This window comes from Prionailurus viverrinus, chromosome C1, assembly GCF_022837055.1.
Source record: "Prionailurus viverrinus isolate Anna chromosome C1, UM_Priviv_1.0, whole genome shotgun sequence".
Taxonomy (NCBI): Eukaryota; Metazoa; Chordata; class Mammalia; order Carnivora; family Felidae; genus Prionailurus; species Prionailurus viverrinus.
This window is the reverse complement of record NC_062568.1, coordinates 78,793,102-78,811,100: the sequence shown is the minus strand read 5'-3', so window position 1 is coordinate 78,811,100 and position 17,999 is coordinate 78,793,102.

Sequence of the window (17,999 nt, the reverse complement as noted above, 5' to 3'; positions counted from 1 at the left end):
ACAGATGGAAAGAAATGGAAAAATGTTTCTACAAGCAGTAACTAATTTCAAATGAGGGGTGGGGAAAGGAAATAATATTTATTCATGGCCTACCACATACCTGCTAGGCTCAGAGTTTATTTACATTATAACATTAAACTTTCAAATTAGTCCTAGGGTAACTGTAGTGACATTTTTAAAAAGAGATATGTGAGGCTCTGAAAAATTAAGTCATTTACCCAAGATGATCCAGTAGTGAGTGGCAGATCTGAGATTTAAACCTGGGAATTACAGTTTCAAAACTCATATGCTTTCCATTACTCATGATGCTGAAACACCCACTTTGTACCATCCTGTCTTTTGGACTGTATGAAGACCATATAACCATGATAAGCCAAATTCAGTGTCTTTTAAAGTCGCATGAGGCATGTGTTCCTTATGTTTCACAGTGAAATCGCTGAAGACATAAATTAAGGTCTAAGCATGTACTTGCCAGTGCCCTGATAATATCATCCTGGCATAAACTGACATAGTGGTGGGCCTCCTCAATTCAAGTTCTGTCAAATCCAATCACATAATTAAAGCCCTGGGTATGATGGGAATTTCAATAGCAGGGCACTCTAGGAGCATTCTATAATATAAAGCAAATACAGAAATAAAACTACTAGAGAGAACCTATCAAAGCCATAATACATCTATTACCACAGCTGTTTCTCCTCAGACACTAGGCTCCCTCCTGAGCCTATTATTAAGTGCAAATGACCAGGCTCAGTGACTGTTATTTTTAAAAACATTACTTATCGTGCATTGTGTTCTGAAACTTGTTGACTTATTTTAATTTGCATAATTACAGTAATTTTCTCCTATGTCAATGCTGTAGGATTATATTAGGGTTTTGCCTTTTATTTAAAGAAATACACAGGTTCAAAAGTAAGTTGTTGTTATATCATTTTTGACCCTTTCAGGCAGTTGAGATGCAGTGATCATGAAAAGATACGTTTTGCTAAGTTCACCCTTGGCTCAGGATTGGAAGAGATGGCATAGGTATGAGAGACAAAAGAAGGGAGAAAGAAACCAAAGGGAGTAGTATAGTAAAGGAATGCAGAAACAAAGGAAAGAAGAGCTCTCTCTTTGTAGACCTTCTTCACAGTGTACTTCAATTTTTATTGTAACATTTCCTTTTTTAGCAACTCAGGGAATTTGGCCACATCATCCTTATTTTACAGATAATGAACTTAAGAATAATCATTCATCTAGTTTACTTCACAGCCAAGTCTGACACCCAGATTTATCAGTTCTTAGTCTGATCATGTTCCATTCCATAGAATAAGCACTTTGTCCAATAAGATTTGCTTAGTGAAATATTGAGACTCCCAGGCTATTAGTTGTCCACACTTAAGCTGTATAGTAAGTCAGGAAACTTTCCACTTTATGGGCATTTTTATTTTTAAAGGAAGTTTTTCTGTATTTGCCATATATTTTCACAATTTAAATTCTCCTCCCAAGTATTTCCACAGGTATCTCTAGGTCCTTCTAGCATGTCTAAAAACCAGAAAGAAAACACATCTCTGACAGAATCAAGAAAAGAGAACTCTGTACTTAGCTCTTGCCCATCAATCCCATATCCAAAGCTGCCCAAGAAAAGTAAAGACAGGTTGACATAAACTCCAGGACATGTACTCCCAATTCCAAAGGGTAGATGAAGAGAGAAGCACATGCATCTAGAACGTGCATATTGACACTCTGTCTTCCTATTTCTCTTCCTTCTACTTAAAATTCTGTGACTTTCCAGTAAGTAATAGGAGGATCAAGTTAGTTAAAACAGTCCAGAAGGCCATGGGAGAAGCACAAAGACAAGGTTACTAGACTTGCAAATCAGTAGAAAGGCTTCACCTTAGGTCATCTGAGCCCCTGAACTATATCTCCATCTCTCTTCTAAATACACCTGTTGGTTCACTCATCACCCTTTCGTGTGTCCCAGGATCTATATCAAAGTTATCCTCTTCCCCTCCTAAGACAGTTCTTCTTTATAAGTCTAAGTTCCCACTCAGGTCAGAAACCACAGAATTACCTCTAAATCCCACCCCCCTCCCCCGATTTCTTCATCCAAGCAGCAATGTGATGTAATGTGGGAATTACGGACTCAGAACTCACATGTATGCATTTGAATCTCAGTACTTCCCCCTCACTACTTGTCTTCAACCTCTCTAAGCTTCCCTCTCCTCATCTGTTCCTTGGAGATAATACCTACCAAAGATAGGTTGTGAAGACAAGATATACATGAGTGTCTGTAAACATCCAAAAATATTACACTAATTATTAAATTTGTCCCTTCTTTTTTCATTTCTAACATCTTCACAAACTTTAAGCCCTTATTACTCACCTGGGCTATTACAGTCTTTTTTAGCTTTGTGGTTCCCGAGTACATTGGTCCAATGTTCTATTCCAGTATTATCTTTCACTATATTATTTGTATACATCTGTTCCAGTCACAACACACTGTTTTCAGAATACTGCCATGCTTTTCTACTTCTCTGCATTTGTTCCTAATAGCCCACTTCCATGGAATGTTCTACTTTCCCTTCTCTTCTTAGTCCATCCCAAATTTCTCCCTATCTATAAAATCTTTGATTCTCCAAAGTATATCTGATTTGTGTTATATTCTGAGTTCATCCCACTCTGAGAATTGTTAGTAACTTCCTGTAACAGTGGTTCAATTCCTCACGTGTTACTCATTTATCTATGTCCAAATATAAAATTTATGTTCTGCCTGCCGATTTTTAACTTCTTAAGATCAAGGTCCAACTTACATTTACATGACCAGGATTTAACCTAATGACTTCCAAATATTTTAAGTGTTTTCCATGAGTTCTTAATTTGACTTGGAAATACTTCCTTATACCCCTTCCATGGTAACACAGAATGCTATCAAATTTAATTGCAATTACTCCATAGAGAAAACTACACATCTAGTCTTGAGATGACTGGAGAGTTCTTAGGATGTCACTAAACCATGACTGAAAACTACTAATGTGCAAAACAGATGAACATAGGGGAAGGGAAGGAAAAATAAGATTAAAACAGAGAGGGAAGCAAACCATAAGAGAACAAACTGAAAGTGGCTGGAGGGAGGCAGGTGGGGGGATGGGCTAAATGGGTGATGTGCATTAAGGAGGGCACTTGCTGAGATAAGCACTGGGTGTTATATGTAAGTGATGAATCACTAAATTCTATCCTGAAACCAATACTACAATCTATGCTAACTAAGTTGAATTTAAATAAAACAAAAACATCAAAAAAAAGAAAAAGAAAAAGAAAACTACTAATGTGAACCAAGGTTACTCTAAAATAAGCTATTTTCACAGTTGCAGCAGTATTGCCTTTAAATATGTTATTTTCAATACATACATATGAGACAGAGATTATATATGTATCAGCAATAAGAGAGCTGAGGTTTTAAAAAGATGAGTAACTTGCCTAGGGTAGTGCAGGTAATAAACAGTTAAATCAAGACTTAAGCCAAGACTTTTTGTCTTCAGACACCAGGCTCTTCTCACTATTTTGCACCAACTGTTAGAGTTTTATCAACTCTACTTATAAAAACTTCAAGTTCTTCCTGGGTTTGGGAATAGGCAAAGAAGATTAAAATATAACATTTCCTGAACCACGCCAGAGCTTGGCAAACTTGCTGTAAAGGACCAGATAGTAAATATTTTAGGCTTTGTGGACCATATGGTCTACTCAAATCTGCCATTATAGAGTGAAAGTGGCCATAGAAAACACGTGATGGAATGTGCATGGCTGAGTTCCAATGACACTTTGGAAACTTTATAAAAATCAGACAGTGGACCCGATTAGGCCTGCAGGCTGTAGCTTGAGACCCCTGTTAAAGTCCCTAATAAAGGTCTATATTGTCATTGCAAAAAAGCAGGCTAAGTGCTGTCTTGTGGCAGTATAAAATGATTAATTAAATTTTCATATTACACTTGTATTAGATATTTAGGGCTCAATACTGCATAAAACATGGAAATTGACACAATTATACATAATTACAACTCTAAAACACATGTTGTTCCCTCAACAGACATTGAGGTAATCTACTAAAACACATTTTAAAAATCTTAAAGGTATAAAGCATTTTTCCCTGCAGTTGCTTGAATATAGGATATGTAATTAATAGATTTTAAGTCCAGAAAATAAATGAAGCCAACTGCCTGTGACCTTTGGTTTCCACATCCTTGCTCCTGAAATAAATTGATCCGTTCCACTGAGTGTGCACATATAGCACCTTAGACTGGAGATGACTCAGTAATGAGCTGATCTTTCATGAGAAAAAGCCTTGCATTAGTGAATAGGAAATAAGATTACAGAAATCATGGCACAGAGACTATAACTTGTTCTTAATAGAGATGGGTTTTGTTTTCACACAAGCTAGTGGAAATATTTGGCCAAACATGGCAGACAATATATATTTATATAAAAGCCTCATTTTCCCTTGTAAGCCAGGTGAGAACATTCAGTAAGAACTTTATTTTGGCCATATGAATTGTGAAAAGCTCACACTACATAGGGTTCTGACTGAATAAAAGAAGAGCGTCACAGTGTTTCGCTGCCCCCCCAGCTTTGCCTAACCTTCACAGTACGAGCTCTGTCTCCTTTAAATCTCTGGGCTCACAATTCAGAATATTCATTCGCTCCTATGTACTGATATTGTTACCCATTTTTCAAATATGTGGCTTACTTTTGGAATTAGACTAATACATGGAATGGGACACATGTGAGCCTAAACCGCAATTTCACTTTCTATTAGTTTTGTGGTTGTTACCCAACTCTTCCTCATCTCTGAATCGGTTTCAGATAATAGCAGCATCTATTTCATAGGTGTGTTATCAGCTCACATTTAGAAACCTGCATAACCATTGTCATCACCATCATTGTGTTATTTTCATGTATTTTCCTCTATGAAGTTTTCCTCAACTTCCCAACCAGAATTCAATGGTCACCATCTCACAGAACTTTTGGAACTTTCAAATTCTTTATCATTTTTATGCTGCATTTAAATTATATGTTTGCATGCCTGCATCTCCCAATATGAATTGAATGATTTTCTAATGATCAAGAAAATTACCTTAGACTTTTATCTTCAGACATAGTGCACAGTAGCATCAATAAAAAAGACAAACATTGATTTATTGCATCTTCTTATGCTGATGTATAAATATTTTGCCCAGAACTCTCTTCTATTATCAACTAAAGCTTCAGTTTGTGTAAGTAGGAGTTTGCTTAAATTTCTATCAAAACCAATGAAATAAATTACAATGTCAAGAAAATAAGAAGAAAAATATGTCCATATAGAAAAATAGCCAGAGCATGTGAAAGCATGCTGGTGCCCACCTCACATGTTGGGAAGCCCAGGATGAGGGTAGGTCTATTGATTCCTTATCTTGTCCATTGATTCCTTATGGCTATAGATAAAAACCAGATAAAATATTAAAATGTGAGGAAGGGCTATTGGTCTCTCCTGGGGGCACTGTTTCTCAGCTCGTAGCCCAAGCCAGCTCCGCTAGCTGGGCAAAAGCAACCACCCTATAAAACCAAGTTGTTGTTGGTTGTTGGTTGCTTGTCTGTTTTTTCGAATTGTAGTTTCTGTTGTTAATTCTCCCAGGCACCTGCCTAGTCAGGCTAGTATACAGTTCAACTCTTATCTCATACCATCTACAGAGTATACCTCTTTCTGTACCTTTCTACCTGTACAAATTGAGGCATTTGACATTTAATCCTCATGAGATTCTCCTTTAATAGTTTCTGCTCTGACACCCTTCCAATGCCTGCTGTGTACTACTGAATAACTGTTCGTCCAGATATGACTTACTACATGATACTACCTGATCAAGACCTACAGTGACCTTCTGCTATATTTTTTAAGTTAGATAGGATCACCTATGTAAAAGTAATCCTTAAATTCTATCTTGCCCAACACGATAGAAGTCTAGTTCATGCAACTATCCAATGTGACTATTCCTTTTCAAGTATCCTCCTCTAGATGGCTTTCCATCAAGTGATGACTTAGGGACCCAAGCTCTTTCTGTTTTTGCCTTCACCTTCTAGACCTTCAGAGTCTTCTTCCGTATTCAAATAAAAGAAAATGTGGAAAATTGTGTCAGATGTTTTTATGGGACATGCTTGGAATTGGCATACATTAACTTCACCCACATCCCATTGGCTGAAACTCAGTAATACGGCTCCACCTCACTGCAAAGGAAGGAAAGTGGGAAATGTAGTCTAGTTGTGCTCCTAGAAAAGTAAGACAGGGTAAGGATGAACACCTAACAATTTTTGTTACCCAGATGAAGCATAAGGAGAGCAACTGGACATGTACTCTTCTTTTTATTACTAGCATCTTAAATGAGAGAATACAAAACAGCTTAAAATGTTCTTCAAATACTACCTTTTCTCATCTTCCCAATGAATCTGATGTTTGCATTTTTATCCCCGTTTTTCAAATGATGAAACTAAAGTTGAGAAAGTTAATAAAAATTGGTCAAAGTTGTACAACTAAAAAGTATACAAAGAGTCAGAATTTGAGCTCAGGAAATTTGATTCTTTTCGTAATGATATTTCTACTGTACTGGAGCTAAAATTACTTATGTGGACCCACTTTACATATGGATTCTTAACTCCAGACAGAAATTATGTATAAAATTCCTACCATGTGTCAAGTACAAGCACTATCCTAGGTACTGAGGAAACAAGCCAGACACAAGCTGTGCCTTCCTGGGCCTTATAATCTAGAAACTATGTATTCCAGTATTTTTTTTTTACTACAAATGGTATGTTCTATTCAGATAAAATACAAACAACAACAACAAAAGTCATATGGAGAACACCTGTATATAAAGTTTGTTGGCCACCTTGTTATAAAGCTGAAGATGAAAATATTATGTTGTTTAATGTTCTTTCGATAGGGTCAAAACTGTGATAAATTCTTATGAGAATGAATAATCTGAGAAAAGGTCACTTTTCTTTAAAACAAACAAACCTGGAATACCTCTTTCTAAAAGAAAATATTAACTAATTATATTTTTACTGGATTCTCCAGAATCTCAGTAGTAATCTCTCCTATTTATTATGTTTGATTTTTCTTTTTCGGGCGTGTGGGTTTTAAAAAACAACTCAATGACATATATATTAACATCTTTCAATTTACATGTTGGGTAAGTTCCTGGAAAGTGGCAAGTGATTCAAAAACACTTAAATCAAACTGAAATTTTGCATAAGAAAAAAAAGGAAATATACTCCAGTAGGTTAAAAAAAAAGGCCAGTTGTGCCCCATTTTTTTCCATATCACATCAAAATGAACTGTAAATAGCATATATAAGTATATTAACATTAAAAATGTTATTCATGAACAAAAACACAGTTCCTGAAAATGTCTAATAGATCTGCAATAGACATAAGGCATGAAATTGTTAGGAATTCTTGCACACAAAGTGCTGCGTACCAAGGTGAAGCACGAAGCCAATAATGTTTATCAATTCATGTTTTAAATGCACCTAAGAAAGGCTGGACTCTTACTCCATTGATGTCAGACTTTGTAATTTCTTTATCTATAGAACTCCTAGTTCACATTGCATTTTTCAGTCATGATTTCACTTGAACTAGGGACATAAGAGTCCATAAGACATAATCCCAGAATACTTGAGGGCACACATAGTAACCGGAAAGGATATGGCTGCTGGCCAAGAAATCACTGTATTATGATGAGAATAATGTCACATGCTATTGGCTTGGTGATTAAGCAATGCCCTAACTAAACTGCCACTGAGAGAACGCTTCACATCCCAAATTTGGCAAGCAGTTTAAACTATGTCATTCCAAACTTAATACACATATCTGTTACATACTATTAATTTATCACTTTATTCCCATGAGATGCAAATTAATCACACAAAAATTTATAAATTAACAGATATGTTTGAAAACATGAAAATAATTTTAAAGTGAATCCAATCCTCAACTTGTGTAAGCCCTAATTTTCCTAATTATAAATCAGTACTAATATACATCTTTCATGGAATTGTTATGGGAGTTACATGAAGTAACAGAGTGTATAGAAAAAAGCCTAACATAATAACTACCCATGGTTAGCCATTATTATTGGCTATTACTGAAAAGTGGCAGGTTCCAATAAATAAGTGTTGACAAATGTCTATTCTGTTTCTAGCCCCTCACACCATTCTGATATATAATATTAAAATTCCTCTATTTGGCCCATGGAGGTGAAGAATGAACACCAGTCAACATTTGCTCTAATCTTATTTCTACCAAATCCCAACATTAAGTCCTAATGGTGTAAACCTCAACCACCAGTTAACACCCAAAGACACATGCTTCTGTCTTGAAGAAATACTAATATTATAATTTTTTTAATGTGCAAAAGCAACATCTTTGTACCTATCTTTATAACCCCTGCACCTCAGCAGCATCCCTAAGTTCATGGGTATTTAGTAATAGTTGATGACTTAACTTCCCATCCATTACACTACCCTCTGTTACCCAAGTACAGAACAACCCTCAAGCAGCAAGGAAAATAATAGTTCTATACTCTCTTCTCCCAGCTCTTTTTATAGCTGGAGCTGTGAAAAATACTCACCTCAAGTCACCCACCATTCAACCTGATCCTGCACAAGACAATGCTATCTACAGATGCTCTTAGACTAAAAGAAACTGCCTGCCAATACAAGGAGGAGCAGCAGCCAGTGATATATTTAAATGGATAGGTTTTACAGAGGCCAAAAGAATGCAAATGAAATTTTAAAAGCTAAGGCCTCATGGGAAAGCTTTCAAATATTTCTTAAAAGACATAGGTGATTAGTAGGGATGAATTTTAACAATCTGCAAGTAAATTTGCAACAAATCCCTAGATGATTCTAAGTCTGCCTTTATCTTTTCTTTTTAGCTCTCAGAATCCTAAACATATTCAATACTACCTCCAAAGGGACTGTCATTTACATGCATGTGCACACACACAGTGGTGTGTGCAAGCCAATGAGTTCTTATTCACAGTCAAATGTTAAATACCCAGGAATTTGTGAACTGGTTGATAAACTTGGTAACTGAAGTTGGCCATGGGGGAAATATTTACATGACAGAAATCAGTACACACTACAAATCAGGATTTTTTTTTCTTTCATTCAGGTAATCAGTTTACCAGCATATAGCCACAGATGTCCTGTTCTTTATGGAATTAACAGGAAATATTCAGAACTCTTCTTGGAGTCATCTGTAGGAAAGCAATGGAGTAATTCATTTCCAAAAGAGGGTTTGGGTACTTGAGAGAATGGCTAGATATCAAAAAAAGTAAGCACTTTAAAGGTTGAAGTTTAGAGAAACTAGACTCTGTCTTGCTTATATTTTAGTATAATTTTGAATGTTGCTGATGCTGGTTACTCTTCTATTTATGCTCTAGAAACCCACTCAAGTTTTGGATCAAACTGAGGGTTCTTATGAACACCATGGCTGCTTTGAACTGTAAAGTAAAGTAATAAAAGTACAAAAATGATATAAAAGTGACTAAATCTCATAAGCTAAACAAATGTAGGCAACCAGCCTGGTCATTCAAGGCCCTAAATGCTTTCTAACAGTGATTTCATGAACCAAATAATTGCCAGTGCTCCTAACACATGGACGTGGAAGAGATATCCTAAGTTAAAGATTCACCAGAGTCCCTGACAGCCCTATTCTCTATTCTATGAGCTAAACGTCAAAAATGATCCATTCTCTAAAACGAGGAGGCTGCTGGAAAGATTTGAACACAACTAAAGGTGCTACACTTCTACAGATCCTCATGAGGAGACGGATGGGAAGACTAGCATCACCTGTGATTAGAATGGTGGAAGTCTATATCAAATTGCTAAGGTTAACCATCATTTCACAGTTGTGAGAACTACACATTTACCTTTCTTGCACTTTTTTCAGAAAGCAATTTGTGATCTTTGTCCAAATGTAGAAGTATCATAAACATTAAAACATCAATTAAAAGATTCATTAGTACAGTGTTAATGATGTCACAGCTAGTGCAATCAACATATAGAAACTAATTTTGCAAATAGAAGGACAGTAACAAGTTTTGAGCATTAAGCTAATCACCATCAAAAATAATTTGAGCATGAAGCATATACATAGTATTGTTTTCAGAAATGCAGGCAAATATAAGTTGGAGATATACCTCATCATAAAAAAACAAGAAATCAATACCTTAGTTTATGAATATCTTACTAGAAAATGTAATAGATGCACTCAGAAAGCTTCTAGGATTTACTTGTTTCACTTAGGGAATTTACTTTTAAGGACCAATACATATAATACATAATTCCAGTAATAGGATAGCTGTCCATGGCTTTGTCCTTATATTATGGATAATATGACTTTTAAACATGTTATGTTTAATTGTTTCTCTGAACAATGGGAAGTCCATAGTCATATTGGTGACATACCTAGGAAATTACACAAGTGCATAGTAATCATATCTCTTATTTTGTCTCATATTCCTATTTGTTTTGTTGTTGTTACTTACTTTGGCAAACTGCCACAATTTTTCAGCTTTTTATCTTTTATATTAAAGCATTTCTATAAATATGTTGATACTTCTTAAATGATGTGAAAATTAAAGCATTTTCCATGTAAGTTTTTTCATCTTTATCAATAGTAAAAAAAAATCTTTAATGTTTCTGTGCCATTTTTATTTCATTTATGATTTTACTGCTCATGTCTTTTGCCCAATACCTACTGAGTAGTTGTATATCTGTTTTTTATAACTGATGAGAAATAACACTTATTTTTATTAAGAATAATAATTTATCTTGTGATAAAAATACATTTTCTGTTTGCTACCTGCCTTTTCAATGTTTATATTGATTTTTGCTCTAGAGAAGTCTTTTAAGTCTTTTAGGAGTCAAATTTTTCTCTTCCAGTTATGGTTTCTCTTTTTGATGTCATATTTTAAAAAACTCTTTGATAGCCCAGCATCATATAGGTTTTACCTAGTTGCTTTAAATTAATGTTTTATACTTAACAACATAATTCTCTGGAAGCTTATTTTGGGTAACTTTTAAAATATCTCACTAAATATTTCAGCACCCATCAACTAACTATTTCATCTTTTGCCATTGATTTGATGGAACATGCTTATTATGCATTAGGTCTCTTTCTTGGCTTTCAATTATGTTCTTTAAAATTTTTCCATCTATTTTGGTGCTAGTGCAAATGCACTACAATTATTTTAGCTTTATAATTGGCTTCAGAATCTGGCAGTGTAAGTACTTCCTCCTTATTTTTAAAAATCTCTAGGTATTTTTCTTCCTATTTTTCTAAATAAATTTAAAAGTATTAAGTCCTCCATAATTGGCACACACGTGCCCCCCCCCCCGCCCCACACACACACACCTGGAATTTGATTAAAGTTATGAATAAATTAGAAGCCTAGATAATATAAACGCTTATCAGCCTGACAGAAAAAAAATATACTGTCTCTATGGCTTCTTCCCCTAATTGATGAAATCAAAGCATACTTATGTTGACCTGACCTGCTAAATGATTTCCAATTTAACCAAAGTTGGTTTGTCGTTGTCAAGTGCAGTGATAGGAGATGGAACGTGAAATTTAGGTAAATTTAGGTCTCTGCCCTGAAAAATCTTGTGATCTAGTATAATTCCTGTACTTCAAGGGAGATACCAATAATGTTAGTGGGGGAAAAAACACATCTTTAGAGGCCTGTAGGCTATGGTATTCACTAACTAGCTTGTATCTTTTCTTTTTTTGGTATATCCCTTTCTTCTTTCTCATACATTCAGTTCGTCATAAACATAAATACAACCCTTAATACTTAAAGTGTTCATTCTACTAATGCATAGGTTATCATTTGAAAATATTATTACTGATTTGCTCTCTAAAAACCATAAGAAATGTATTCTAATTTCTAATATTTATTTTAATACTTTTACATTTTGGTTTGGTTTATTAAACAGTGTTGTTTATGTGTGTGTGTTCTCATTCTTTACTGAGAAAATACTAAGTTCTGTCTGGAGACCTCAGAGGCTGGCTTTGTTGGGGCCTTGTGTTGCTGTAATCCAGCACAAACTGTGACTATGACTGGTATGTGATTAATAACACATAGCAAAAATTAACCAAAGCATACCTACCTATATCTAGAGTATGTCTACCATTTAAAACATTTTTTAATGTTTATTTATTTTTGAGAGACAGAGCATGAGCAGGGGAGGGGCAGAGAGAGAGAGAGGGAGACACAGAATCTGAAGCAGGCTCCAGGCTCCAAGCTGTCAGCACAGAGCCCAACGCAGGGCTCAAGCTCATGAGCTGTGAGATCATGACCTGAGCCAAAGTCAGCCGCCCAATAGACTGAGCCACCCAGGCACCCTGAGTATGTCTACCATTTAAAGCAGATTTTTTTCTTCAATGACATACCATGAAGTGATAAAATGAGAAAGAAAATGTGCATCATTAATTATAAATAATTCATTTCACAGATGAGAAAACAGTCTCCAAGAATACAGAAACCATATAAGGCTATATGAACTTGCCAGTAAAGATCTCTGAGACTCTGCTTCTCTCTTTGTAAGGAGATTCCAAGAAAGTGACAAGTCAGTTTGTTATTCCATTACATTATATAAAAAAATATAACCATAGATACTACAGTGAAAGAACTGCTCCCTCTCAATCTCAATCCTAGAAGTGAGCAGGAAACTGAGTCCCAAATTCCAGTACAAAAAGTCTTCATAAAGAGCGAGAACCAAAACTTCTGGAACTGACAATGAAACCCAAGTTGGATCCAGGTAGGCAAAAATAGTTTAGTTTTTAATTTTTTTAACCTTTATTTTTGAAAGACAGAGAGAGACAGCATAAGCAGGGAAAGAGCAGAGACAGAGAGAGACACAGAATCTGAAGCAGGCTCCAGGCTCTGAGCTGTCAGCACAGAGCCCAATGCAGGGTTCAAACCCACGAACCATGAGATCATGACCTGAGCCAAAGCTGGACACTTACCTAACTGAGCCACCTGGTGCCCCTAGGCAAGAGTAGTTTGTAACAGGCAGAGAAAAAGTAATCTGCCCCAGGCTTTTATGCTCCAGGTTTTGGTGGTGTGGGGTAGGTCATGTCATTTAACAAGTCACAAGCAGGATGGAATAGAATGGCAAGAACTGGAGAATTTGACTAATTTTTCCTATATTTAACAATTACCTGAGTAATACATTCTCATTTATAAAAATTTCAAACAAATAAAAACATAAAGAGTGAATCTCATTTTATTTCTCTCTCCTCCCCCCATATTCACCCTCCTTCTCATCTGTTTCCCAAAGGCAATCAATTTTAATAGTTTAAATGCTTCATTCAACACATATTTTCAAGCCATTCCCCTAATGTATGGACAAATACGCAAATGCATACTTTTTAATATAAAGGAAACCATATTATATGGTCTGCTCTGCATCTTAACACTTTCATTTAGCAATTATATATTGGTATCTTTCCAAGTTAGTTTATGAAGTCATAGCTCATTCTTTCTAATGATTGAATAATATTTTACAATATACATAAATCACTATTCATTTAAGTACCACCTGATTGATAGAAACTTGTGGAATTTCCATTTAGTGGGTTTTAAAACTTGGCTTTAATTACCATCCTTTTACATGTTTATTTTTGTATGAGTATGAACGTCCTACAAGTTAGATATGGACCAAAACTGCTGACTACATACATAGGTTTTCATAGACAGTCAAATTTCTATCTCAAAAAAAAAAAAAAAAAGACCATGCTACTTATAATGCCATCACAATGTATAAGAATGTGTGGTTCCTCACACATAATAAATCCTGGATATCATCAATATATTTAATAGTTGTGAATCTTAAAAGCAGAGACTGGTATCATATTTCTGTTTCAATTTTTAACTCCCTAATAACTAATGATGTTTATTTATTCTTTTTATTTGTTCTTTATGTTATTAATTTATATATTATGTTCATTTTCTTCTTTGGGTTCTGATATTTTTATTGATTAGTAGAAACCCTTGAAATAAGTTGACCACAAATTACTGGATTTTCCAGATGGACTCTTCCACTGTGCACAGTGTGACTGTTTATCTCTCCCTTTCTAGTATTAAAATCTCTACTACTTTTAATCTTGCCTCATTTCATTTGTTAGGAATTTAATTTTAACAGTAGCAGTATTAATGGGCATCTTTCTTTTGTTACTAACTTCACTGGGTAAATTTTTAATATTTCATTAGTTATCAATATTGCTCTAGAGTTTGCAGATCCTCATTGTGACAGATTTTCTACTTCTACCAATAGAACTCCAGCTCCCTTTGATGCTCTCCCCATATAATATGGCTAGAAGCATGAGATCAGCACTTTCTAAAATTCTTTGCTTACAAGTTTCCAGTTTAGATTCAACCACTGAGAAATTCTTTGGAAGGTCAGAGAAAAGCCAAAGCAGTGATTTCTCCTCCAACAATAGTGGACAGATTATTGAGCTTTGGCAGACATGAGATCTTACAGCAACCCCTAAAATTCTCTCTGGAGTCAAACCAACTCAATGCAACAGCCAGTTGTTACCAGCAGCAGTGATTTCCTGAAGTTCCCAACCAGGATGTTAGCAGCAACTTCCTAATCTCCTGAAAAGTACTGACAAACCTGAGATCTGATGGTGAACTTTCCATAGCCTATGTTTCTCTTGCCCTAAAAACTAATGAGTTCCTAAAATAAGTCTTTAAAATAAGCAATTTCATTTATTATACAAAATATATATTAAGTTCTTATTTAAATACTTAGAGTAGCTTTTTTCTCCTAGATAGAGCATTGGTTAATACACCTCTTATTAAATTTCTATTTTGTTCAGAGTTTTGGTTAGAAAAGAGTATTAAACTTTACCATGTAATTTGGCTGCTGTGAGAATGGCATTTGATTATTTAATTCAATAAATTACATTATGTGATTTTCTAATGTTAAACCATTCTTGTATTCCTGGGATAAAGCGTACTGTAGCATGATCTATTATTTCTTTAAGATGGTATTGAATTTGGGTTATATTTTATTCAGTTTTTTGAATTTATTCATATGTAAAGTAAACCTATGATTTTTATGTTTATTATTCTTTAACAGAAATACATTAGAATTAAAGAATGCTTTGAGATGCTGTTTTGTCAATACTCTGAAACAATATTACTTAAGGATTCTTTTTCTCTGGTGGTTTTGTCAAAATCACTTTTACAACTATGTGTGCCTAAAACTGTTTTGAATATAGATCACTGAATATCTTTTCCATTTTTTCTATGTTCATATGTTCATTTGTCTACATCGTAAGTCAGTCTTAGCCATTTATATATTCCATAAAATAAATAATATACATAGGTTGTAAAATACATTCCATATAGCCAGGCAATGCACTTTTTTTTTTTTTACATTTTCAAAATCACCTCCATAACAATGTTTTTTCACTTGTACCCAGTATATGGATAGTTGCTCATTTTTAGTTGGACCTTTTGTTTGTTTTATATGGTGTATTCAGAGAACCACCTTCTGCTTTTATTATGTCTATTATGATATGATTTTGTTTCATTAATACCTGCATGTTAGTTGTCAATTTATTAATTTTTATTTAATTACTTCCTGCCTAATGATTTCTTCTGCTTGATCATTTTATTCAGTTTCATTTCTTACTCTAGATCATTGCTTTGAAACCTTAGTTCATTTATTTCAATTTCTCTTATTATATAGTAGATGCAGTTAAAGGTAAAAGTTAACAGAAAAGTTAATCTTCACCAACAGGGAATTTATTGAAAATATATCACTGGATTTTAGGAAGCAAGTGAGCAAGGAGTGCTAATTGCTAAAATGTGGGTGTCTTTCATCTTGGAGTGGAGCAATTCAATATACTAGAGAAGTAAGATTATATGGCAGATAAAAGTGAGGCTAGAGAGCCAAAGTGCAAACCCTAGCTTTAACACTGTCTATCTCTGTGATCCTAGGTGAGTCACTGTACCTCTCTGAGTCTTAGTTTCCTCATTCATAAAAGGGGATAATAATCATAATTTTCCTCATAAAGTTTTTGGAATAAATAGATAAGAATATGCCTTTAAGTCTTATAAGTATTGTTTTATCTTCCTGAAAATTTTCATTTTTTTTTTTATTTTCCTCCATATTTTCTGAGGAGCCTCCAGAGCTAAATCAAGCTCTTCACTGCTTCTTTCTCAGGCTCAATAGCCAAGCTGGTAGCCCACCATGGGCTTTTTTTACCCTCTGAAAAGAGAAGTTTCCAGGATCTAGTCTGAAAACATGGGCCAGAGAAGAGATGAGGTCAGAAATGTAGACCAGCTATTCCAAATGTCATCTTTAATGTCCCTGGATGTAGTACCACATTGATACTGAAAATATTTAACACAAGGAGTACATGTAAGATGGCTGAGTAGGAAGATCCTGAGCTTGTCTCTCCAACAGACACACTGGGACAAAAACTAGATGCATTGCAACTCACTCTGAAAACAACCTGAAGACTGGCTGAATGGATCTCCATAGCCAGTCATAAGAAGGATACATGGAAAGGGTAGGAAGAACAGAGGCCTGGTTGGGAATGAAATCCCCAACACAACTTCACCACAAATAAGAGAGACATCACAAGCATTGAGGAGTGAAAGCATCAGAACCCTTAGACAGGAACTCCCAGCAATGGGAGCTCACAGTGAGAAGACAGGTCGCCATAATATCTGGCTTTGAAAATCAGTGGAGCCTAAGTGTGAGTGAATTGGGAGGGTTATAGGAAACCCATTCTCTGCCCTTGAAGAGTCAGCACACTAGCTCAATTGAAAACACAGCATGGGAGCAGTATTTTAAAAAGTACCTGGACTATATAGGAAGGAAATTTGTTGACTAATTTTAGAACTGGTGTCAGAGAGGTAGAGATCTGTAGATTTCTCCAGGGGAAAAAAAAGTGCTGGTGGGTGTTATTTGTGTGTGTGTGTGTGTGTGTGTGTGTGTGTGTGTGTGTCCTTCCCTAGCTTAGAAAGCATGATGCTTGGGGAGGGCAATTCTAAAAGTCTCCATCTACCATGTTAAGACAGCATGCCATGCTCCAGCATTCCCCTGTGGTCCTGTCCCACCCAATTTGCCCACCTTGGCAGGCATCTCTAAAAAGTGACTCCTGTCCTGGAGTGGGGGGAAGATAACCCTACACATCACAGTTCTAGCAGCTACGCTGTGCAGGGAACAAATTCTTGCCCTTTAGTGCACCTGCAGCTGTCTTAGCAGCTAATTGTAGATAGCTAGGGTGAGAGTTGTCCCACCGGAGAGCCAACCCAAGGGAGCTAAAATCAAGCTTCTCAACAGAGTGGGGGAACAAGCACTTCCCAGCAGGCTCAGAAGGTTAATTAGGTCACTTCAGCCACCTACCAGTCTGCACACAGCAATAAAGGTTCAAACACAACAGAAGGGTATATGCAGCCCACACAAGGGATACCCTTGGAGTGCCTGGTTTTGATGACCATGGGGATTATGCTACAGGACCCCATCTACAGAAGAGACTACTTTCAAGACTGGGAAATGTAGCTGAATTACCTAATACAAAGAACAAACACATAGAGTTAGACAAAATAAGAAGATGGAGGAAATCTCCAAATGAAAGAACAAGATATAATTTTAAAAAGAGCTAGATGAAACAGAGATAAGTAATATGCCTGATAAAGAGTTGAAAGGAATGGTCATAAAGATACTCACCATGGGGTGCCTGGGTGGCTCAGTCAGTTAAGCATCTGAATCTTCATTTTGGCTCAGGTCATGATCTCATAGTTTGTGAGTTTGAGCCCATGTCAGGCTCCATGCTGACAGAGTGACATACTGATGCTCTCTCTCTCTGCCCCTCCCCCTGCTTGCACACTTTCTCTCAAAAATAAGTGAACTTTAAAAAAAAGATATCAAAATTAAGATAAGAGTGGATGAACTCAGTGAGAA